General features: G+C 40.4%; 1 protein-coding gene and 2 non-coding genes across 3 annotated transcripts in view; 2 read left to right on the plus strand and 1 right to left on the minus strand.

Moving 5' to 3' along the window:
• The window catches only part of LOC124788150 (nucleolar complex protein 2 homolog), a 143,188-nt gene that overhangs the window by 117,930 nt on the left and 552 nt on the right, over positions 1 to 24,706 (minus strand). The window lies entirely within an intron of this gene.
• Positions 18,538 to 18,612, plus strand: Trnat-ugu. The gene has a single exon. It is a non-coding gene; the product is annotated as a tRNA-Thr (tRNA).
• Positions 18,980 to 19,053, plus strand: Trnat-ugu. The gene has a single exon. It is a non-coding gene; the product is annotated as a tRNA-Thr (tRNA).

A 24,706-nucleotide genomic window follows, 5' to 3' on the forward strand; every position in this document is an offset into this window, starting at 1 on the left:
GTTCACCAATTTTTTGATTTTTTTTTAAACTTTGCTTGTACCGTGACACCTTGCAAATTGCCAAATGTCATGGTTCTATGTCAGTGGGAAGTACACTATAGTTTTGATGAGTGAGTTTGCGCATATCAAAACATGACATAAATGGCTGAATCTTTTGATTGTGTTAACTTAAAACATTAGATTTCTTACACTGCGAAGAAACTACAGACTTCAGATTGTCACAAGAATTTGAATTTGCTGTGCCAAACTGTTTGAGGGGAAAAGGGGTATTAACAAGCACACAGACAGCTGGACAAAAAATGACAAAAAATATTATTTTATTATTTTTGTGTGATATAATTACAAATTAACAATTTTTGGATTTTTTCCTTTATTTGTGCTGTGAAACCTTGGTTCTTGCCAAATGTCATGATTCTACATCAATAGGAAGCACTCTACACATTTTGATGACTGAGTTTTCAAGTATCAAAGTATGTTACGTAAGTGGCCAAATCTTGCCATTGCACTGACTTAGAAGGTTAAATTTTTTATACCATCAAAATTTTTCGCTCCTCCGAGTGACCACACACATTAGTGTGTGAACATAAACTTGAACCTCATATGGCAACCTGTGCATGAGAAAAAGGGCTCTTAACAGATGGACAGACAGATAAAAAATGACACAACAATATTTTTTTCGTTTGACGTAATTACTGATTAACAATTTTCAGATATTTTCTTTTGCTTGTACCGAGACACCTTGCTACTTGCCAAATTTCATGATTCTAGATCAACAGGAAGTACCTTATAGGTTTTGATGAGGAAGGTTGTGAGTATCAAAATATGTAACATAAATGGTCGGGTCTTCTACAGCGCCAAGGAACTATCGACCTCAGTATGTGACAGTAATTTTAACTTGATAGGTCTCCCAATACCTGAGGAAAGAGTTCTTAACAGTCAGATGGACAGACAGACAGATGGACAACAAAGTGATCCTTTAAGGGTTCTATTTTTACAGATTGATGCACAGAGCCCAAAATGAAATGTCCAAGCTTTAGTCTATCAAGAAGCTTCATTACAATGAAAATCCTGCTGCACAGTGAACAATTTATTCTGGAAACACAGCCTAGAGTATTTCTTTACTACATTTTCTCTTCCAGGAGTTGTCCTAGTCTAGCGTGACATGCAGAGAGGAGACAGTCTTTGGAGTTTGGGTAAATAAGATACAGGTACTGGGAGACTGAACCTTTAAGCTGAGCTATGAGGCACGTTTAGATCCACAACTAGTCCAGGTTTGGATCTCAGTTTAACCTACAGTTTTAATCTGGACAGAAATGATGTTACAGGCAAGCAGTACAAAATGTAAACTTTCAAGCAAGGAAATCATGAAAACAACATGTAAGTAAAAGAACAGTGCCTTTTATTAGAACTTATCCTGACCAGACACATAAAGAGTTTGTCTGTTTCCAAAAGGCATTTAACATACTTTCTGTCCATTCAAATTAGGAATTAACAGCTTCTTTGATTTAAAGTATTAGTGTAAATGAGTAATCAACCAGAAGGTTTGCTTGAACACCACACTGCCACTCTTGCTCTATGGCAGTTGAGTACCCTTGCCTTCCTCAGATGTCTGAGTTAACTTAGCCATTCAGTTACACTGTGTAGTGTCAAGTGCCCAACTGCCAGAACCATAGTTTTTAAATATTTTTCAATGTAATTTCTACTACGAAAAATATCAACTAATGCTTTATCTTTGAATCCTGAGAATTGCCTTTATATTAATGAAACTTTCACATTGCTGATTTTTTCTTTTGTCACTAGCATCAGCTTGTTTTTTAACTTGAACCAGACAGCTTACACAGCTTTCTTCCAATAGCACTGCTTGAAGTTAGATGTATTGTCAAATTGATCTACTTTCTTATTGTAAAACTTTTACTAACTGAGTAAATCAATGGCACTATCCACTGATTCATGCAATCAATATGATGTTAAATTATTACAACAATGCAAATCAATTCACATGTGAATAAAAACAAGGTAAATTACTGATTGTTTGTTCTCATTTGTATTTACTGAACCCCCTAGTGATGAGACTACTAATGACGAAGTTCAAGTATCCCATGCATATGGAACATGGGTCTGCTATGGTCAGGCAACAGTAAGAATAAAACAAAAAGTACCATTACATCATCCAATTGAAATATTTAAAAAATGTCCCTCCCATCTGCTTGTTTTTATTATTCATGGAATATAAGAAGTAATATCTACAATTTAACATGGAATCAGAAACAGCATACAACCTGATTCCTTACATATACACTACGGTTTGTTAGATGTGAAAGTAACAATAAGTGACAGAAAATATTTGAGTTGACAATGAATTGAATATTTCACCCAGAAGGGACAGCATTATGAGGGCTGTTACTGTTGAGAAATACAAGTAAAACAGTCTCTGCATCAGTCACTAGTTTCTTTTGCCACTACTGGTCCACACAACTATCTTCAGGTGTAGAACTGTTTATTTACATGGCTGGGGTTAGTGAAGAATACAGACATCTTTTCACAATCACAGGCTTTTTCTGGGTCTTATGCTAATGTTAGAAACTGTTTATCTAGAAAAGGCACTTTAGAGGTTAAAAAAAATATGAATTTCTGACAGTGAATTGTAAATGGTCTACATACTATTGTTTAGATACACAGATTAACTGGTGTATACATAAATATGTTTTTCATTTTTAAAATATGAACGGGCTGTGCCAGAATAGTGACATGTGCACAACTCAGTTATTATATTAGGTAGTTGTAAACACATCAAAAAAAGTTTTGCATCGCCTCGGTTCCAAGCGTTCCAGAACCTGTACAGAAAATTGAAATAGAGATCAACATAAAGATCATTTCCACCCATTCTATTGCTCATGAAAACCATACATTGCTTGTTGTACCACCATACAGCGAGACCTTCAGAGGTGGTGGTCCAGATTGCTGTACACTACTGTACCTCCAATACCCAGTAGCACGCCCTCTTGCAATGATGGATGCCTGTATTCGTCATGGCATACTATCGACAAGTTCATCAAGGCACTGTAGGTTCAGATTGTCCCACTCCTCAATTGCGATTCACGTCGATCCCTCAAGAGTGGTTGGTGGGTCACGTCATCCATAAATAGCCCTTTTCAATCTATTCCAGGCATGTTTGATAGGGCTCATGTCTGGAGAACATACTGGCCACTCTAGTCGAGCAATGTCGTCATCCTGAAGGAACTCATTCACTAGATGTGCACGATCGGGGTGTTAATTGTCGTCGATGAAGACGAATGCCTCGCCAATATGCTGCCAATATGGCTGCACTATCGGTCGGAGGATGGCATTCACATATCATACAGCCATTACAGCGCCTTCCATGACCACCAGCGGCGTATGTCGGCCCCACATTATGTCACCCAGTGTATCTAAGGTGTTCAGCCTGACTGGGTTGCCTCCAAGCACGTCTCTGACAACTGTCTGGTTGAAGGCATATGCGACACTTATCAGTGAAGAGAATGTGATGCCAATCCTGAACAGTCCATTCAGCATGTTGTTGGGCCCATCTGTACTGCGCTGCATGGGGTCGTGGTTGCAAAGGTGGACCTCGCCGTGGAAGTCGGGAATGAAGTTGCGCATCATGCAGCCTACTGCGCACAGTTTGAGTCATAACACGATGTCCTGTGGCTGCACGAAAAGCATTATCAACATGGTGGCATTGCTATCAGGGTTCCTTCGAGCCACAATCAGTAGGTAGCGGTCATCCACTGCAGTAGTAGCCCTTGTGCGGCGTGAGCGAGGCATGTCATCAACAGTTCCTGTCTATCTGTATGTCCTCCATGCCCGAACAACATCGCTTTGGATCACTCAGAGACGCCTGGACATTTCCCTTGTTGAGAGCACTTCATGGCACAAAGTAAGAATGCGGATGCGATTAAACCACAGTATTGACCATCTAGGCATGGTTGAACTACAGACAGAATGAGCCGTGTACCTCCTTCCTGGTGGAATGACTGGAACTAATCAGCTGTTGGACCCCGTCCGCCTAATAGGCACTGCCCATGCATTGTTGTTTACATCTCTGGGCAGGTTTAGTGACCTTTCTGAACAGTCAAATGGACTCTGTCTGCGTTACAGTATCAACAGTCAACATGTATCTTCAGGAGTTCTGGACACTGAGGGGATGCAAAATTTTTTTTGATGCGTGTGATCTCAGTATGTTCAACCTTTTTTAAAAAAAAATAAAAAATAAAAAAAACAGAAGGAAAACAAACATTTAACCAATATTTTTGTATCCAATGCTGCAGCACATTCATATTTCCCAAAAAATAAAAAGTTTATATAGCTACCTAATATAATACCCGAGTTATTCATACCTCAATACTATGGTCCAGACCATTCATAGTTTAAAATTGAAAAACATGTTTATGTACATACTGTTTAATCTTTTTTCTATGTAACCTATGTACAAACATATCTGTAGCACGCACAGTATCTTTGAAGTGACAATGTAAATGTAATGTGCAGTAGGAGTGCACACATCAATCAACAGTATGCAGATCTTTTACGACTCTGCCGTCCCTATAAATACAATTCGCTGTCAGAAATTCATATTCTTTTTAACCTCTAAAGAGCCTTTTCCAAATAAACAACTTCCATCATTAGCAAAAAATGCAAAATAAACTACACTGCCCTTGGTCTGTAACTTTGAAAAAACATTTGTACTCTTCACCAATACCAGCCACGTAAATAAACAGTTCTCCACCAGAAGATAACAGTGTGAACCTCCGAAACGCGTAGTGGCATAATAAACAAGTGCTGGATGCAAAAACTGTTTTATTTTTATTTCATACTGAATTGAATCCCACCTACACTTACACTGACAACTGCACCCAACAAAGCATTATAGAGTACATAAACATCAAATCAATATAATAGAGGGAAACATTCCACGTGGGAAAAATTATATATAAAAACAAAGATGAGGTGACTTACCGAACGAAAGCGCTGGCAGGTCGATAGACACACAAACAAACACAAACATACACACAAAATTCAAGCTTTCGCAACAAACTGTTTCCTCATCAGGAAAGAGGGAAGGAGAGGGAAAGACGAAAGGAAGTGGGTTTTAAGGGAGAGGGTAAGGAGTCATTCCAATCCCGGGAGCGAAAAGACTTACCTTAGGGGGAAAAAAGGACAGGTATACACTCGCACACACACACATATCCATCCACACATACAGACACAAGCAGACTCCTTACCCTCTCCCTTAAAACCCACTTCCTTTTGTCTTTCCCTCTCCTTCCCTCTTTCCTGATGAGGCAACAGTTTGTTGCGAAAGCTTGAATTTTGTGTGTATGTTTGTGTGTCTATCGACCTGCCAGCGCTTTCGTTCGGTAAGTCACCTCATCTTTGTTTTTATATATAAACATCAAATCAAATACATAACTGATGGAGACAATCTCAATAATGAATAGTACAGTTGACTCACCTATATTAACTAGAAAATCAATTTAAGTTCAAATGATAAAGAAAGAGGGGTTTAAATAAGAAACACAATCCCTCAAATATACTGACAATATACTAACACATGCCATAACAAGAACTGCAAATGTTGTTTCAATGGCTGTCATAGAAACATACAAATCCTGCAAATTTTCGAACAGGGATTTAATGATATTTGGAAGGCACATGAAAAGCATCGATTGTATAGTCTGCAAAAGACATTTAAAGGGAATATTTTCATCCAATTTCTCAATGAACATGTGTGAGGTCTGTTCAAAAAATTCCAGAACATTCGTAATTTTGTGCCAATGGTGTGTTGGAGCAAAATGCGGATGATATCCCTACACACACCTGTGTTTAACGTGTAACTGTCAGAAGTTTCATTGTTGTATGTCTGTTAGTTATTGTTTGGTGCTATATTAAGTGGAAAGTTGTGCTGCACAGTTTGCAAATTTCAAGATGGCACAGTTAGAGGAGCCATGCATCTGCATTAAATTTTGCATGAAACTCAAGAAAACCTTTACGGAGACACACCAAATGACGCAGGAAGCCTATCATGATGAGTGCTTAAGCCATACTCAGTGTTATGAACGGTTAACGTGGTTTAAAAGTGTTCGGACATAAGTTATAGATGACCCTCGTTCAAGACTTCTTCAAAGTCTACCGACGGTGCTCACGTCAGGAACATCAATGAAATTGTGAGTGCCAATCGAAGACTTATTGTCAAAGAGATAGCAGAAGAATGAAACATTTCAATTGCAATCATGCCATGAAAGCCTGACAACATCTTGGAATGCATTGCACTGCCGCCAGTTCTCCCCACAGCTCCTGAGTCAAGACCAGAAAGACCTTCACCTCTCAATCTGTAAAGAGTTTTTGGATCGCACAAATGAGAATGAAATGATGCTTAAGAGAATCACAACTGGTGATGAGACATGAGTCTACAGTTATGATGTTGTGATCAAGGTTCAATCTCCACAATGGGTAGGGAAAGGTTCTCCAAGACCACAGAAAGCTCCTCATGTCAGGTCATATGTCAAAGCCATGCTGATACTTTTCTTCGACTTTAAAGGATTAGTCCATGATGAATTTGTGCCACAGTGACAAACTGGTAATTGATGGTACTACCGAGACATGTTGCAATATCTGAGAGAAAATTTGAGAAAGAAATGGCCTGAAATGTGGTGAGACAATTCTTGGCTCTTGCATCACAATAACACACCCGTACATTCATCTCTGTCAGTGCGTGACTATTGCATAAAAAATGAAATCACTGTGCTGCCTCAACTTCCACACTCTCTCGACCTGGCCTCTGTAGGATTTCTTCTTTTTTTTTTTTTTTTTTTTTTTTAATTTTTTTTATTTACAAAGTTGAAAACCCATTGCAATGACAAAGATTTGCAACAACAAACAAGATAAAAGAAAATTCGCACCGATCCAACAAGATGCACACCAAGACGGCTTCCAGAACTGGAAACAGTGTTGGAAGTGGTACATCAATTGTGGAGGAGAGAATTTCAAAGGAAACCATGTACAAAAAGTAAAAGGTAAGCGTAGAAAATTTTTGGGACAAAACTCTGGAATTTTTGGGACATACCTCGTACATCATAAATTGCATTACGGAGTGCTTGACAATCTGGCAAACAGACAAATGCTTTCATTTTTTACCTCTTTTAGTGTGTTCAGCCAGGTGTAGTCATAGTCGTCATTATAGCAAGAAATTTCAACAACCATTCTTGCTGTCATCTTCACACCTGTACACAGCTTCACTGTGCTGCCACCCCCAACCTCTCCCCAATCACACACTTTTCTGAACTACATAGATGGGGGTTATCCTTGCAACACGTCCTTCATTCCTGTAATCCTCCTGGTCTCCATCTCCACTAACCTCCTGCAATCACACCCTCTTCCCCACAGTCTTCCTTTGCTCTGTTCTGTCACTCCTTCCCAAATCTCTCCTCCATGTAATCATACTTGTGCATTGCACGATCTCACCAGATCCGGTGCCCATGCGTCACATTCCTATCCTGTACACCTGCTGCCTCTCCCTCACACATTCTTTTCTTGTACACTAGCTGCCTTCCTGCAAGCTGTCCCCCCACCCTTTGTTCCTGCCAAATTGGAGTACCAGGATTGTGTAATCAGATGGTACTACATAACTGCACGCACACACACACACACACACACACACACACACACACACACACACAGAGAGAGAGAGAGAGAGAGAGAGAGAGAGAGAGAGAGAGAGAGAGACAGACAGACAGAGTTTTCTCATTCAAAAGGTAGTGGGGGGGGGGAGAGAGAGAGAGAGAGAGAGAGAGAGAGAGAGAGAGAGAGAGAGAGGCAGAGTTTTCTCATTCAAAAGCTAGTGGGGAGAGAGAGAGAGAGAGAGAGAGAGAGAGAGAGAGAGAGAGAGAGAGAGAGAGAGTTTTCTCATTCAAAAGCTAGTGAAGGGAGGGAGGGAGGGGGGGGGGGGAGAGAGAGAGAGAGAGAGAGAGAGAGAGAGAGAGAGAGAGAGAGAGAGAGTGTTTTCTCATTCAAAAGCTAGTGAAGTTTTCAGTTTTCTTTGTGGTCTTCTATTGCTCCCTATGTGGCTAAACCTAATGCAGCAATAGCAGAGAACAATATACTCTTTTCTTTGCAGTGTAGCTATGGATACAACTCAAACCAGTCCAATTACAAGGAGTTTCATCTCTTTGAGGAAACTTACTCTTCCCAGATAGGAGAAACTTGGCTTCAAAAATAGGAATACATCCAGATGAGCCAATGTGTTTTCACATAGACAAGGTTCTGCATCGTCTGACAGTTCTAAGCCACAACTTCCTGGTTCACCTCCTTTACTGCAAATCATTACAGGAACACAAATATGCAACATGAAGTACCTTGCATGCATAACAATAAAATAGAAATTGATTTCAATAAGCAAAAGATGTTCACAATGAGCATACTTTATGATTACATATGCATAAGAGAAGACCACTCAGTAGCTTACCAATAACAATGATTGTGGTTTCTTGTATGTTACTAGTATTACTATCATCAGACAGAGACTGGTCACTGTTGTGTGCAATGTCAATAACACTTTTTGTATTTCTCGACAATTATACCTTGTTCAACATAGTAAATGAAATGTTTCCAAAAGGTACATATCCTGATTGGTTAACATTAATAACATCTTGCCTCACACAAACAGGAGAAAGAAACCCACCAGATAATTAAAGATGCAATACAGTAATATCAATTGATTTCTAATGTCTATGCCCGGCTGCTGCAACCACTCCCCCCCCCCCCCCCCCCCTGCTCTTTTCAATTCTAGACAAACAGTTGCTCATCTGAAGTATGGTAGGTAGTAAAAGAGAAATGATTTGCTTGTTATAAGCCAGTACCTTACAGTTTCAGGATATAAAATGAATTCTTGTTTCTGTTTATCAGCATACTTATAACATCATCTTTGTTTTATTTTCAATAGATATAATATTGTCTTTCTTGAGTTCCCTTACTTTTATTTCCCAGAATTGTTCCTACCACTATATTTGTTATCTGACTAAAACATTTTTTCTTTGTTTGATTACTTACCATCAAGTCTCTAACTAACATGGGTGTGGCAGTATGGTTGTGGTCTTAAGGTAATCAGTGCTCAAGTGTGTAGAGTCTCAACAAACATTGTACGATTACTTTCTGTGTTTCCATTTATATAGAAATATAAGAGAATTGCATGTTTGGTACAACCAAATGAGTGGGTGAATTTGTTATCACAATGGCCTCAGATTATGAAGGATAAAGGTCTACAAATAGATCTATAATCTGCAAACTACTGTGAAGTATATGGCATAGGGTATGTTCCATTGTACCAATTATGAGGGCTTCTTTCTGTTCTATTCACATAAGGATCACGGGAAGAATGATTGCTTAAATGCCTGTGTGTGTAATAATTATTCTAATCTTGTCATCGCAAACCCTATGAGAGTGACACACATAGGGTTGTAATACATTCCTGTATTAATCAGTTGGTTCTGGAAACTTTCTAAGCAGGTTTTCACACGATACTTTATGTCTATCTTTAAGCATGTGATACACTCCCATGGGTTAAAAAAACTTGTGACCATTTGTGTTCTCCTCCTTTGTATCCATTCAATACCCCTATTAGTCCTATCTGGCATGGGTCTCTCACACTTGAGCAATATTTTAGGATGGACTGCCACAGAGCTTTGCATGCAGTCTTCTTTGTAGCATTCTGCCAATGCACAATCTGCTTCTTGCTTAGTCCAGCCATTCTAATTTAGGATGTCCTAAATCATTTCGAGTAAAAACCAGGGTGGTTCCCTCAACAAACCTACAGCTGACCACCTGTACTCTTCTCGTTACAATATGTGTATATTCTACATCTATATCTACATCCATACTCCGCAAGCCACCTGACGGTGTGTCGCGGAGGGTACCTTGAGTACCTCTATCGGTTCCTCTGTGTGGGCTCTCATTTCTCCGATTTTATCCTCATGGTCTCTTCGCGAGATATACGTAGGAGGGAGCAATATACTGCTTGACTCCTCGGTGAAGGTATGTTCTTGAAACTTCAACAAAATCCCGTACCGAGCTACTGAGCGTCTCTCCTGCAGAGTCTTCCACTGGAGTTTATCTATCATCTCCGTAACGCTTTCGCGATTACTAAATGATCCTGTAACGAAGCACGGTGCTCTCCGTTGGATCTTCTCTATCTCTTCTATCAACCCTATCCGGTACGGATCCCACACCACTGAGCAGTATTCAAGCAGTGGGTGAACAAGCGTACTGTAACCTACTTCCTTTGTTTTCGGATTGCATTTCCTTAGGATTCTTCCAATGAATCTCAGTCTGGCATCTGCTTTCCCGAAGATCAGCTTTATATGATCATTCCATTTTAAATCACTCCTAATGCGTACTCCCAGATAATTTATGGAATTAATTGCTTCCAGTTGCTGACCTGCTATACTGTAGCAAAATGATATGGGATCTTTCTTTCTATGTACTCGCAGCACATTACACTTGTCTACATTGAGATTCAATTGCCATTCCCTGCACCATGCGTCAATTCGCTGCAGATCCTCCTGCATTTCAGTACAATTTTCCATTGTTACAACCTCTCGATATACCACAGTATCATCCGCAAAAAGCCTCAGTGAACTTCCAGTGTCATCCACAAGGTCATTTATGCATATTGTGAATAGCAACAGTACTACGACACTCCCCTGCGGCACACCTGAAATCACTCTTACTTCGGAAGACTTCTCTCCATTGAGAATGACATGCTGCATTCTGTTATCTAGGAACTCTTCAATCCAATCACACGATTGGTCTGATAGTCCATATGCTCTTACTTTGTGGAGAACTGTATCGAACGCCTTGCGGAAGTCAAGAAATACGGCATCTACCTGGGAACCCGTGTCTATGGCCCTCTGAGTCTCGTGGACGAATAGTGCGAGCTGGGTTTCACACGATAGTCTTTTTCGAAACCCATGCTGATTCCTACAGAGTAGATTTCTAGTTTCCAGAAAAGTCATTATACTCGAACATAATACGTGTTCCAACATTCTACAACTGATTGACGTTAGAGATATAGGTCTATAGTTCTGCACATCTGTTCGACGTCCCTTCTTGAAAACAGGGATGACCTGTGCCCTTTTCCAATCCTTTGGAATGCTACGCACTTCTAGAGACCTACGGTACACCGCTGCAAGAAGGGGGGCAAGTTCCTTCGCGTACTCTGTGTAAAATCGAACTGGTATCCCATCAGGTCCAGCGGCCTTTCCTCTTTTGAGCGATTTTAATTGTTTCTCTATCCCTCTGTCGTCTATTTCGATATCTACCATTTTGTCATCTGTGCAACAATCTAGAGAAGGAACTACAGTGCAGTCTTCCTCTGTGAAACAGCTTTGGAAAAAGACATTTAGTATTTCGGCCTTTAGTCTGTCATCCTCTGGTTCAGTACCATTTTGGTCACAGAGTGTCTGGACATTTTGTTTTGATCCACCTACCACTTTGACATAAGACCAAAATTTCTTAGGATTTTCTGCTAAGTCAGTACATAGAACTGCCAAGTCAGTACATAGAACTTTCAAATTCATTGAACGCCTCTCGCATGGCCCTCCTCACATTACATTTCGCTTCGTGTAATTTTTGTTTGTCTGCAAGGCTTTGGCTATGTTTATGTTTGCTGCGAAGTTCCCTTTGCTTCCACAGCAGTTTTCTAACTCGGTTGTTGTACCATGGTGGCTCTTTTCCATCTCTTACGATCTTACTTGGCACATACTCATCTAATGCATATTGTACGATGGTTTTGAACTTTGTCCACTGATCCTCAACACTATCTGTACTTGAGACAAAACTTTTGTGTTGAGCCGTCAGGTACTCTGTAATCTGATTTTTGTCACTTTTGCTAAACAGAAAAATCTTCCTATCTTTTTTAATATTTCTATTTACGGCTAAAATCATCGACGCAGTAACCGCGATACGATTGCCGATTCCCTGTTCTGTGTTAACTGTTTCAAATAGTTCGGGTCTGTTTGTCACCAGACGGTCTAATATGTTATCGCCACGAGTCGGTTCTCTGTTTAACTGCTCAAGGTAGTTTTCAGATAAAGCACTTAAAAAAATTTCACTGGATTCTTTGTCCCTACCACCCGTTATGAACGTTTGAGTCTCCCAGTCTATATCCGGCAAATTAAAATGTCCACCCAGAACTATAACATGGTGGGGAAATCTACTCGAAATATTTTCCAAATTATCCTTCAGGTGCTCAGCCACAACAGCTGCTGAGCCAGGGGGCCTATAGAGACATCCAATTACCATGTCTGAGCCTGCTTTAACCGTGACCTTCACCCAAATTATTTCACATTTCGGATCTCCGTCAATTTCCTTCTATACTATTGCACTTCTTATCACTATAAACATGCCTCCCCTTCATTGTCCATCCTGTCTCTGCAGTATGCATTCCAATCTGAGTTTAGAATTTCGTTACTGTTTGCATCTGGTTTCAGCCAACTTTCTGTCCCTAGTACTATGTGGGTATTGTGACCGTTTATTAATGAGAGCAGTTCTGGGACCTTTCTATAGACGCTCCTGCAGTTTACTATTAGCACATGAATATTGCTATTCCCTGTTGCATTTTGCCTACTCCTACCTTGCCGTGTTTCAGGAGGCGTTTTGTCGGGCCTAGGGAGGGAATTCTCTAACCTAAAAAATCCACATGTGCACTCCACACGTACTCCGCTACCCTTGTAGCCACTTCCTGCATGTAGTGCACGCCTGACCTATTCAGGAGGACCCTACATTTCTCCATCCGATAGCAGAGGTCGAGAAATTTGCACCCCAGATCTCCACAGAGTCGTCTGAGCCTCTAGTTTAAGCCTTCTACTCGGCTCCAAACCAGAGGACCGCGATCGGCTCTGGGAACAATACTACATATAGTTAGCTCAGATTCCACCCCACGAGCGAGGCTTTCTGCCTTCACCAACTCTGCCAACCGCCTGTACGAACTGAGGATGACCTCTGAACCTAGACGGCAAGAGTCATTGGTGTCGACATGAGCAACAATTTGCAGTCGGGTGCACCCAGTGCTCTCTATCGCCACCAGCAGGGCCTCCTCCACATCTCGGATGAGACCCCCAGCAAGCAGACAGAGTGAACACTGGCCTTCTTCCCTGAACTTTCCGCTATTTCCCTAAGGGGCTCCATCACCCGCCTATTCATTCATATGTCTACCTGTATGACTTATATTTCCCAGTATTAGTGACAGATATACTATTACCTTTCTTGCCCTCCCCTGGCTTTTGTTTACTAACATTTCTTGCTCCCATTACATTTGTTAAAAATATCTATATTAAATTTAGACAGAAATACAGCAAAATTGTTTTCTTTTCTTCTTTAAAAGTTGTGTGGCAGCTTGGATTGTGATCCTAAAATAATCTTGGGCGAATAAATCACTACTGTAACTTCTTTCAAAACATCTTCACTGTATTTTCTTTCTGTTCAACTGTTACCCTGCAGGACGGCCTTTCATGCACAGAAAATCGCCTCAACTCAGCTTTTTTCTTTCTTTCTTCAACACTGAAACAAACACTCGTAAGAAAGATACTACAATACTGGAACAACCTGCTCTGGAATGGGCAAAATTTCTGTAAGTCAATTTTAACTGGAATGGGAACTTTCTTATTTGTTTGTTAGTTGTGACGATAAAGCCAAATGCCTAATTGGCAGTAATTATATGTGTAAGAAAATCATCTATTGAAAGACACTACAGCAAATTGCATTCAGAAAAACACAGTGAAATCGTAAGGTACACTATGGAGGAGGAATTAGAGAATCTGCAAACCCTTGTAGAAGAGAATGCTGCATCCACAAATGAGGTTTGTACCAGTACTTTATTTTTAGATTAAAGGTCCTGCTAAACAAAATGAAGTTTGTTTACATTTCTCACAAATGTGTATTTGCTTTCGTTTTTGCCTGTATTATCCTTAACACAATCTTTTTCTCCAATTTAGGATAAAGAAGATGAAGGATACTGCAAAAAGACTCCTAGAGCTAGTTATAAAGTTACTCTATGTTTAGCAAGAGCTGAGAAGCCTTCTATGGAAGGACCATTAATAAAGAATATTTTGTTGGACACAGTACAGACAATGAATCCTGCATTAGCTCCCGTGTACAGCAGATTACCACTTTCCAGTATGACAATATCTTAGAAAATCAGCAATATTGCCAGAAATTTGCATGAACAATTGGCAGCCAAAATTGAAAACCTGTTTTGTACATCATCTCATTTAATGAGTCCCCAGCCATGGATATTAGCAATATGGTTCAGTTAGCCATTTTTTCGCAAGGTGTGGATGATGCCTACATGTAATGGAAGAGGTCCCGTACACTATTTCAATGAAGGGCTCTTCTACAGGTGCAAATAATTTAGAAGCAGTCAGAGTGGCAGCTGAAGGAATAGGACTCACTTGGGAAAAGCTGTTTTCCACTATCACACATGGGAAACCAGCAATGCGCCATGAAGTAAAAGGGTTTATTGGCCTACTGTAGAGAAACCTTAACATGCCAACCCTCCCTGCCATTCATTGTTCTGCACACCAAGAGAATCTTAATGCAAAAGTTATCGGTCTGCATGATGTGATAAACTTAGTTGTACATATCGTGAAATAGCTATATTCACTCTCACAGGCTCATTCATTCTCAGTTCAAAGAATTTTTCATTGAATTTGAAGAGTAGTATCCAGATATTCCCTAGCTTGCTTAGGTACGCTAGTTCATTAGAGGAAAAGTGATTTCCTGAGTTAATCTACTAGGTCACACAGTGGCTTTGTCCTAAAACTAAGGACGTCCAGAGCCACTTTTGCACGACCCAGAAGGGGTAGCTGATTTAGGATTTGTAGTAGATATTATGACTCCCCTAAATGATTAAATCCTGAAACTTCAAAAAATAAAATAATCTCATCAACAATATGGCCAGCAATATAAAAGCTGTGACTCTTCAAGCTTTCCCAGCGGATATGTTGTAAATAGTCTTTACGGGTTTGCCACCAGATCATGTTGTGCAAATTCCACAATATTTCCTCAGAGCAACTGTCCGACATCTTCAGATGGTTCAACCTTGATGGTGGCTAGGTACAACTGATGGTATCCCCACGTTGACGCCCCATTTCTAGAACACGCTAGAAGGCGCAGCTGCGTACCTAGCCACCAGCAAGGTTGAACCACCTGAAGATGTCAGACATTTGCTCTGAGGAAGTATTGTGGAATTTGCACAAAATGATCCAGCGGCAAACCCGTGAAGACTATTTACAATATAAATGTAAACTTCAACTACTAAACAACAACATTTCAGAGAAAAGTGTGCAACACTCTTCTGAGCTAGGTAAGCAATATATAAATTTTACCTTTAATAAGGCATCCACATTTTTAAAAGTCATTTATCCTAAATGGCACTATGGTTTCATTCGACAGTTTCTGTGCGGGAAGGCGTGCGCTTTGAAATATATGTCGAGGTGTTGTAATTCCTTGAAAATCAGTTTAGCAACTGATTACAGGTAATGTACTGGTATATCACTAACAGCAAAATAAACTCAATTTTGTTAAATGTACAAGTGTAACATTACATTAAAAACAACAGACCACAGTACCTGTTTATCGAAACACATCACATTTTTGGACTTCAAAGCATTTTATACATTATCTTCGCTTATTAACATTTGGTTTTGTTTTTGTTACAGGAAATTACTAACTTACAGCAAATAACTTATTTGATTGTAAAGCGTTTTCAATAGCAATTGAAAGTGCGCCTCCTGTTTTACATTTCAAACTGATGTATTTGTACACCGATTATTACCAAAAGTATTTGAGCAGACCTTTGAGTATTGCAAAATAAATTTGATGAACGAATGATTTCCTATGCAGCACTGAGAAGCAACAAACATTATTTCTATGTTTGGTTCCACATGTATGTGTGAAAGGTGTTTTTCTGTTTTGCCTTGTACAAAATTAGATTGCGTGCAAGTACTACAATAAATTCTCTTAGAGTTGCTGTTGCCTAACTTGTTCCAAGTCTTGGTAGCACAATTACAAATAAAAAAGGTGAAAATAGGTGAGGAAATTTTCTGCTAAAACCAAACTTAAAGTTATTATCATTATTATTATTTAAATCTCTTCTGCACCAGTAATCTTGCCCACCAAACTAAGCTCTGCACCCGCTACACGTAAACATTTGACAATGATGAAGAAAACAGAAAGGAAGTTTTAGGGAAGGTCGAAACATGCAGAGCTTGCGATTGAAGTGTAAGGAAAGAGAGAAAGTGCTATTGCACCAAGTCAAGGAGTGCAGATTTTCACCGTCGTCACCATAGCAAAGAAGCCTTCTGCACTCTACACTATGTGATGCGTTGGTGCGTATACTGTCAGAGGCCCTGCTCTGTAGCCTTCTCCAAAGCCACATTTACAGCACTTTCTGTATATTATGAGTAGTACCTAGCCTTCACAGTCATGCATAAACAGACTGAAGATGAATTTCATGACAATTCTTTTCCTATATAAAAAAGCACATTTTGCTGTTGCAATTCTTGCTCAGATTTCCATTTACTATATATTGCCTTCTATAACTGACGTACTTCAATGACAAAAGTATCAAATTTTTCTATTTTATTTTTTTTCAGCATTGTTCTCATTTTTTATTACTGCCGTGTTTAAATATTAATTTTGAGTTTGAGCCTTCCAGAATTGTTTCAAATTTATGATTAATATATCCTGTATTTTTTTTTCACCATCAACTGTCAGGGTATCCGCAAACTGTAAGGGGTGAATTGAAATTCTGTTAACAGTAACTCCAACTGTTCTTGTTTTGAAGGCGGCTGTAGATATTTCAGTTGGGAAAACGACTGTTTTAGTGGAATGTAACTCTTTCTCCATCTCCACCCCAACCCCGAAAAATTTAAAATGTGTACTATTCATGTTATGGTGTGTGGCAGAGGATGTTTTTTTGTATCACTATCATCATGGTCATTCTGCCCTCTGCCCCTTCATAACATACTTTATGTTTCTTTTTGTGGTGACTAAAATTTAGGGAGAAGAAATAAAAGCTCTGTGATTTGCCATGACACTGAAAGTGACTCAGAGGAGCAGCTGAATGGAATGGATACATGCAGCTGAATAGAATGGACACAGTCTTGAAAAGGAATAATAATGACCATCAACAAAAATGGAAATGAGCGTTTGGCCGGGAGGCCCCTTACGGGGCAGGTCTGGCCGTCTTGGTGCATGCATTTGACACCACATAGGGCGACCTGCGCGCCAGATGGGGATGAAATAATGATGAAGACAACACAACACGCAGTCCCCGAGCGGAGAAAATCCCCAACCCAGCAGGGAATCGAACCCGGGCCCTGTCACACTGACCACTCAGCTATTGGGGCAGACATAAATAAAACAATGGCAATAGAAAGTAGTCAAGTTATCAGGCAATGCTGAGAGAATCAGGTTGGGAAATGACACTTGTGGTAGCTGATCAGTTTAACTATTTTGGAGATTTGTAGGACTCGCCTTGATAGGTCAAGGGTGCACAAAACAAAGGAAGCAGCTACTCAGGTAGTAGAGTGCTTGTGGTGTCCACATGAGGGTTTTTTAGCCTAGACAGCAGTTTGAGGAACACTTGCCAGTCGATGCACAGCAAGGGAAATCAGACAGAGGTCAGAGTAAAGACACTGCCACTGCAAAAATTTTATCAGTAAACTGTCAAAGTATTCATAATAAAGTTCCTGAACATACTGCCCTCCAGGAAAGTTCTCATGCTCAAATTATTCTTGGGACCGAGAGCTGGCTGAAACCTGAAGTGGAAAGCTCTGAGATATTTAGCAAATTGTGGAACTTATACCAGAAAGACAGATTGGAAGCCATAGGACGGGATTGTTCATGGCAGTTGACAAAAATATTGTATCTACTTGAGGTCGAAGTGTACAGTGACAGTGAAATTACATGGTTACGTATAACAGGTCTAGGTGAAACCATGTTTATTGTTGGGTGTTTTTACTGACTACCATACCCAGCTGTGAAAGTTATATAGTCATTCATAAAAATCTGTGGTCAGTAGTGCAAAAACACCCAGATCGTGCAATACTAGTTGGAGGAGAAGACTGGGATGCCTACGGGTTCTTTGTGGGAAGTACAGACAAACAGTCAAGTGAGATACTTTTGAACATGTTTTCTGAAAAAATGTCTTGAGCAGCCAGCTCAGCAGCCCACAAACAATGGAAATTTCTTAAATCCTGTAGCTGCAAATAGGCCGGACCTTGTTGACAATGTCTGTACTGAAACAGGGATCAGTGATCATGATGTTATTGTGGCAACAAAGGTTATGGAATTTAATAAATCGCCAAAGCGTGCACGAGTAATGAGTGGATGGGCAAATGTCTATAAGGTACTTTACATATGTAGAATTGTGGACAGTTGGGAGTGTGAGTCTCACGGGAAGCGTGCAAGGGATAAGTCCCTGCAGTCGTGCTATTCATCTGTGTTCTCGGTGGCTCAGATGGATAGAGCGTCTGCCATGTAAGCAGGAGATCCCGGGTTCGAGTCCCGGTCGGGGCACACATTTTCAGCTGTCCACATCGAGGTATATCAACAACACCTGTCGGCAGCTGAGGGTTTCAGTTAGTTAGTCATCATTTATTCCAGGGAAAAGCTGCACAGTCATCAGCAGTATCTGTTCTTTCAAGAACAGTTACTGTCTTCATATATACAGTTAAAAGGCTACCCAGCCATTGACCTCCGTCTGTGCGAATGCGCACAGGTTGCCCAAACTCTTACGGGAATCGCCAAAGCTTGCGCAAGTAATGAGTGGATGGGCAAATGTCTATAAGGTACTTTACATATGTAGAATTGTGGACAGTTGGGAGTGTGTGTCTCACGGGAAGCGTGCAAGGGATCGTCCCTGCAGTCGCGCTATCCATCTGTGTCCTCGGTGGCTCAGATGGATAGAGCGTCTGCCATGTAAGCAGGAGATCCCGGGTTCGAGTCCCGGTCGGGGCACACATTTTCAGCTGTCCACATCGAGGTATATCAACAACACATGTCGGCAGCTGAGGGTTTCAGTTAGTTAGTCATCATTTAATAAATCAGTCAAGAAGACTAGGAGAGTGTTTCTGCTAGAAAGAGCAGATAAGCAGTTGTTAGCATATCATTTAGACAGTATAAATTCAAATCACTTAAGTTCCAGTAAAATGGGTGTAGAGGAATTATGGACAAAGTTCACACAGATTGCAAATTGTGGTCTGGGGAGTTACGCGCCAAGCAAATGGATGTTGTTGTTGTTGTTGTGGTCTTCAGTCCTGAGACTGGTTTGATGCAGCTCTCCATGCTACTCTATCCTGTGCAAGCTTCTTCATCTCCCAGTACCTACTGCAACCTACATCCTTCTGAATCTGCTTAGTGTATTCATCTCTTGGTCTCCCTCTACGATTTTTACCCTCCACGCTGCCCTCCAATGCTAAATTTGTGATCCCTTGATGCCTCAAAACATGTCCTACCAACCGATCCCTTCTTCTAGTCAAGTTGTGCCACAAACTTCTCTTCTCCCCGATCCTATTCAATACCTCCTCATTAGTTACGTGATCTACCCACCTTATCTTCAGCATTCTTCTGTAGCACCACATTTCAAAAGCTTCTATTCTCTTCTTGTCCATACTAGTTATCATCCATGTTTCACTTCCATACATGGCTACACTCCATACAAATACTTTCAGAAACGACTTCCTGACACTTAAAATCTATTCTCGATGTTAACAAATTTCTCTTCTTCAGAAACGATTTCCTTGCCATTGCCAGTCTACATTTTATATCCTCTCTACTACAACCATCATCAGTTATTTTACTCCCTAAACAGCAAAACTCCTTTACTACTTTAAGTGTCTCATTTCCTAATCTAATTCCCTCAGCATCACCCAACTTAATTCGACTACATTCCATTATCCTCATTTTGCTTTTGTTGATGTTCATCTTATATCCTCCTTTCAAGACACTGTCCATTCCGTTCAACTGCTCTTCCAAGTCCTTTGCTGTCTCTGACAGAATTACAATGTCATCGGCGAACCTCAAAGTTTTTACTTCTTCTCCATGAATTTTAATACCTACTCCGAATTTTTCTTTTGTTTCCTTTACTGCTTGCTCAATATACAGATTGAATAACATCGGGGAGAGGCTACAACCCTGTCTCACTCCCTTCCCAACCACTGCTTCCCTTTCATGCCCCTCGACTCTTATAACTGCCATCTGGTTTCTGTACAAATTGTAAATAGCCTTTCCCTCCCTGTATTTTACCCCTGCCACCTTTAGAATGTGAAAGAGAGTATTCCAGTCAGCAAATGGATATAGGATGGAAAAGACCCATAATGGTTTCATAACGAAATTCGGAAGATGTGAGGAAGCAGAGCTGTTGCACTCTCGGTTCAAAAGAGAACACACAAGTAACGACAAGCATCTGTTAAAAGATATAGGCCTATACTCGAAGCATATAACTACTGCTGTCATACCTTAGCAAAAGATCTGGCAGAGAACCCGAGGAAATTCTAGTCCTATGTAAAATTGCTACGTAGGTCTAAGGTTTCCATTCAGTCCCTTGTTGACCAGTCTGGTGTGGCAGTTGAAGACGACAAATCGAAAGCTAAAGCTTTAAATTTCACATTCAAGGAATTGTTCACACAGGAGAATCTTGCAAAAATACTGTCATTTGATCTTCGGACAAGCTACCACATAGTAATAAGCATCCCTGGCATAGAGAAACAACTGAGAGATTTGAACACAAATAAATCATCAGGTCTGGACGGAAACCCAACTCAATTTTACAAAGAGTACTCTACAGCATTGGCTCTTACATATCCTGCGTTTATCACGAATATCTCACCCAGCACAATGCCCTGGGTGATTGGAAAAAAGCACAGGTGATTCCAGTATATAAGAAGGATAAATGAACAGACCTCCAAAATTACAGACCAATATCCCTAACTTAGGTTTGCTGCAGAATCCTTGAACATATTCTCAGTTCTGAATATAATAAAACTTTCTTCAGACTGAGAAGCTTATGTCCATGAATCAGCACGGCTTTAGAAAGCATCACTAGTGTGGTACACAGCTCACCCGTTTATCACACGATATACTGTGAACTATGGATGAAGGTCAACAGGCAGATTCCGGGATTACACAAGAGTCCGATTCCACCCATCTGCTTTGACCAATGACGTCACCAATATGGCAGAAATGATCATTCTCATCATCTCCAATATGGTGCCTATGACATCATTACATAAACACGACAACAAACACTAAAATACGTACAAAACCAACACCTCTCCCTCCAAACTAATGGGAACAGCACATGAATTTGGGGGTTTTTTGGGTGGGGGCAAACTAATATAAACACACACACACACCACACACACACACACACACACCACACACACACACACACACACACACACCACAATCCCAACACACACGCAAACCACCAAACGATGACATCAAAACACCACAAAATTCCCAAATTGTGCTTCACTTACAGTATCAAAAGGAATTGGTCACTTCCCTTCACCTACATAGCTCAACCGCAATTGTCGATACACACACAAAATTAAAAGCAACTACCACAAAACCAATGCCTAAAACAGCAAAAATTGGAATCTGACACTTCCATTGACCAGTATAGTTCAACAGCAGCTCCCGATACCAAAACACACATAGATACGACACACTGGAATTCGGGAACTTCCCTTACCTATACAGGTCAACAGCAGCTCACGATTCCAAAACACAGCTATAGCGACACATTGGAATCCGACACTTCCCTTGACCTATATAGGTGAACAGCAGCTCAACATACCAAAAAACATATCTACAATGACACATTGGAATTGGTCACTTCCCATGGATCTATATTAGCTTAAATACAACTCACGACACCAAAAAAAATCAAAATCGAGTACTTCCCCTACGATACATAAATCAACCACAAGTGCCGATACCGAAACATCAACCACCAACACATGCAGTAAGTAACACTGACTCAACAATAATCCACGCCAATCTATCTCTCCCCCCCCCCCCCCCCCCCCCCACACACACACACACACAAAACCCAACTCGCATATTCTGCTTGCATACGCTGCATTTCACTATCTCCACCACAAGCCCAAAAAGTTGCAGAAACTTAATGACAGACAACATGTCGTCCCCCATTTCAGCCTGCAGACGTGCACTATTAAACTTAGAAGTCATATCCATACCTAACACGAGAAGCCAAAAACTGTATTAAATGACTTGCCGTGCGACAAACAGCAAACCAATAACACACAAACGACACCACAATAACACAAACACAACGAAAACTTAATTCTTGACTCACTGAAACTAATTTCAGTTCTTCTATAACAGTCTACGACCGATAAATGCACACTTCAACCCCCAACACCCAAATGAACCCAATACACCCACATAACATGCGGGACCCTACATACACAACCAGAGGACGCCTCTAACCGCAACAAGACGACATCTACAAACACAACATACTCGTAATCTAAACTCAGTGCTGACATGACGTCACACACCACAACACCCGTACGTCACGAGTCAAACCCGATGGGTAGGATCAGACGCCTCCGCTGACCCCAGATTCCATATGTCTAGATTCCTGGAAAGTGACACAGTGCCATACTGCAGGTATGAGCTACGGAATACGTTCAGAGATATGCGAGTGGCTAGAAGACCTCTTAAATAATAGAACCCAGTACATTGTCCTCAATGGCGAATGTTCATCAGAGACAATAGTATCATCAGGAGAACCCCAGGGAACTGTGATAGGACCTCTGTTGTTCCCTATAAGCATAAACAATTTGGTGATGGTGGCAGCAACCTGTTGTTGTTTGCTGATGATGATGTGGTATACCATAAGGTGTTGAAGTTGAGTGACTGTAGGAAGATAAAAGACAACTTAGCCAAATTTCTAGTTGTTGTGATGAACCACAGCAAGCTCTAAATGTAGAAATATGGAAGTTAATTAGGATGAGCAGAAAAAACAAACCTGTAATTCACACTTACATTATTACTAGTGTCCTGTTTGACATAGTCAGGTCATTTAAATATATGGGCATAACATTGCCAAGTGATATGGAGTGGAATGTGGTAGTATAGGTGAATGGTCAACTTTGGTTTATTGGGAGAATTTTAGGAAAGGGTGTTTCCTCCATAAAGGAGACCACTGGTGCAACCTATTCCTCAATACTTCGAGTGTTTGGGATTCGTACCAGGTTTCATTGAAGGAAGTCATTGAAGCAATTCAGAGGCGGGCTGCTAGATTTGTTCCTGATAGGTTCAAACAACATGTGTTACGGAGATTCTTCAGGGCTTCAAATGGGAATACACAGAGGGAAGACGACTTTCTTTTCGATAAACACTAATCATAAAATTTAGAGAACCAGTACTTGCAGCTGACTGCCGAATGATTCTACTGTTGCCAACATACATTATGCTTAACGGTGACGAAGATAAGATTCAAGAAATTAGGACTCATATGGAGGGATAGATATAGCCGTTTTTCCCTCTATTTGCGACAGGAACAGGGAAGGAAATGACTAGCAGTGGTACAGAGTACCATGCACCGTATGGTGGCTTGCAGAGTATCTATGTAATGTAGAAATAGACTGATGTTGGCCATAGTCGAGAGCACATAAAATTGAGACTGGCAATAACTAGAAAATAGTTTCTAAAAAACATGTATTTGTTATCTAACATATATTTATGTATTAGGAAGTCCTTCCTGAAGGGATCTGTCTTAGAGTGCAGCACTGCATGAAGTTAGTAGTTATGCAGAGATGAAGAGACCAGCAGGGATAACTGCAGCGACCTGGTTTTTATACTTATGGCCACCACTATCAACACATAAAACATTGTCTACAATGTGGGTTAAAGGAAAAATACAGTGCATTAAATCCTGATTATGCAACCTGGTCATCCAGGTTGAGTGGTGGGGCAGCTAACTAGTAACCATCATAAAAATTACTGACTTTCAGCCCTCGAATTTGTCTCAAAAGACCAGAAGCTAATCAAAATATGATAATAAATACACAAGTGGCGACGCAATTAACTGGAGAAGTAACCACTGGCGCTAAAAGGTTCACAGTTTCTTTCAGTAGAAATTGAAAGGAATGGAAGATAAATGATATCTTATTGCAGTCAACTACAAATTCACATTTGCGAGCAAACGGTGGAGACTAGCTTTCAATCTCTTTGAAGTATCAAACGACTTTAGAAATTAGATTAACAGCTTATGATATATACCAGTACAGAAAATGTAGCATACTCGAATATGGCTTCTTTTTGTTGGACTTAATAATTTCGCTGAACTACTTCACTAATACAAAGTCTGTCGATACCTTACAGGTATAATTTTCCAATCAGAGAATATCTGGAAAGTCAATCTCGCTAGTAAAGTATTTACACATCACTTGGTTTACGAGACCCTTTGATGGTTGTCATTCGAAAATGAAAGACTCATAAGCAACTACAAACCACATTCAAATACATGTTAGGCACACATATCGGCCACTTGCAGATTGCAGACACCTTGCCATACAAACAGCTTCATATCTACACAATGTAAATCCACAGTTGCTGCAACGCTATCTGAAAGGAC

Source organism: Schistocerca piceifrons, chromosome 1 (genome assembly GCF_021461385.2).
Source record: "Schistocerca piceifrons isolate TAMUIC-IGC-003096 chromosome 1, iqSchPice1.1, whole genome shotgun sequence".
Lineage (NCBI taxonomy): Eukaryota > Metazoa > Arthropoda > Insecta > Orthoptera > Acrididae > Schistocerca > Schistocerca piceifrons.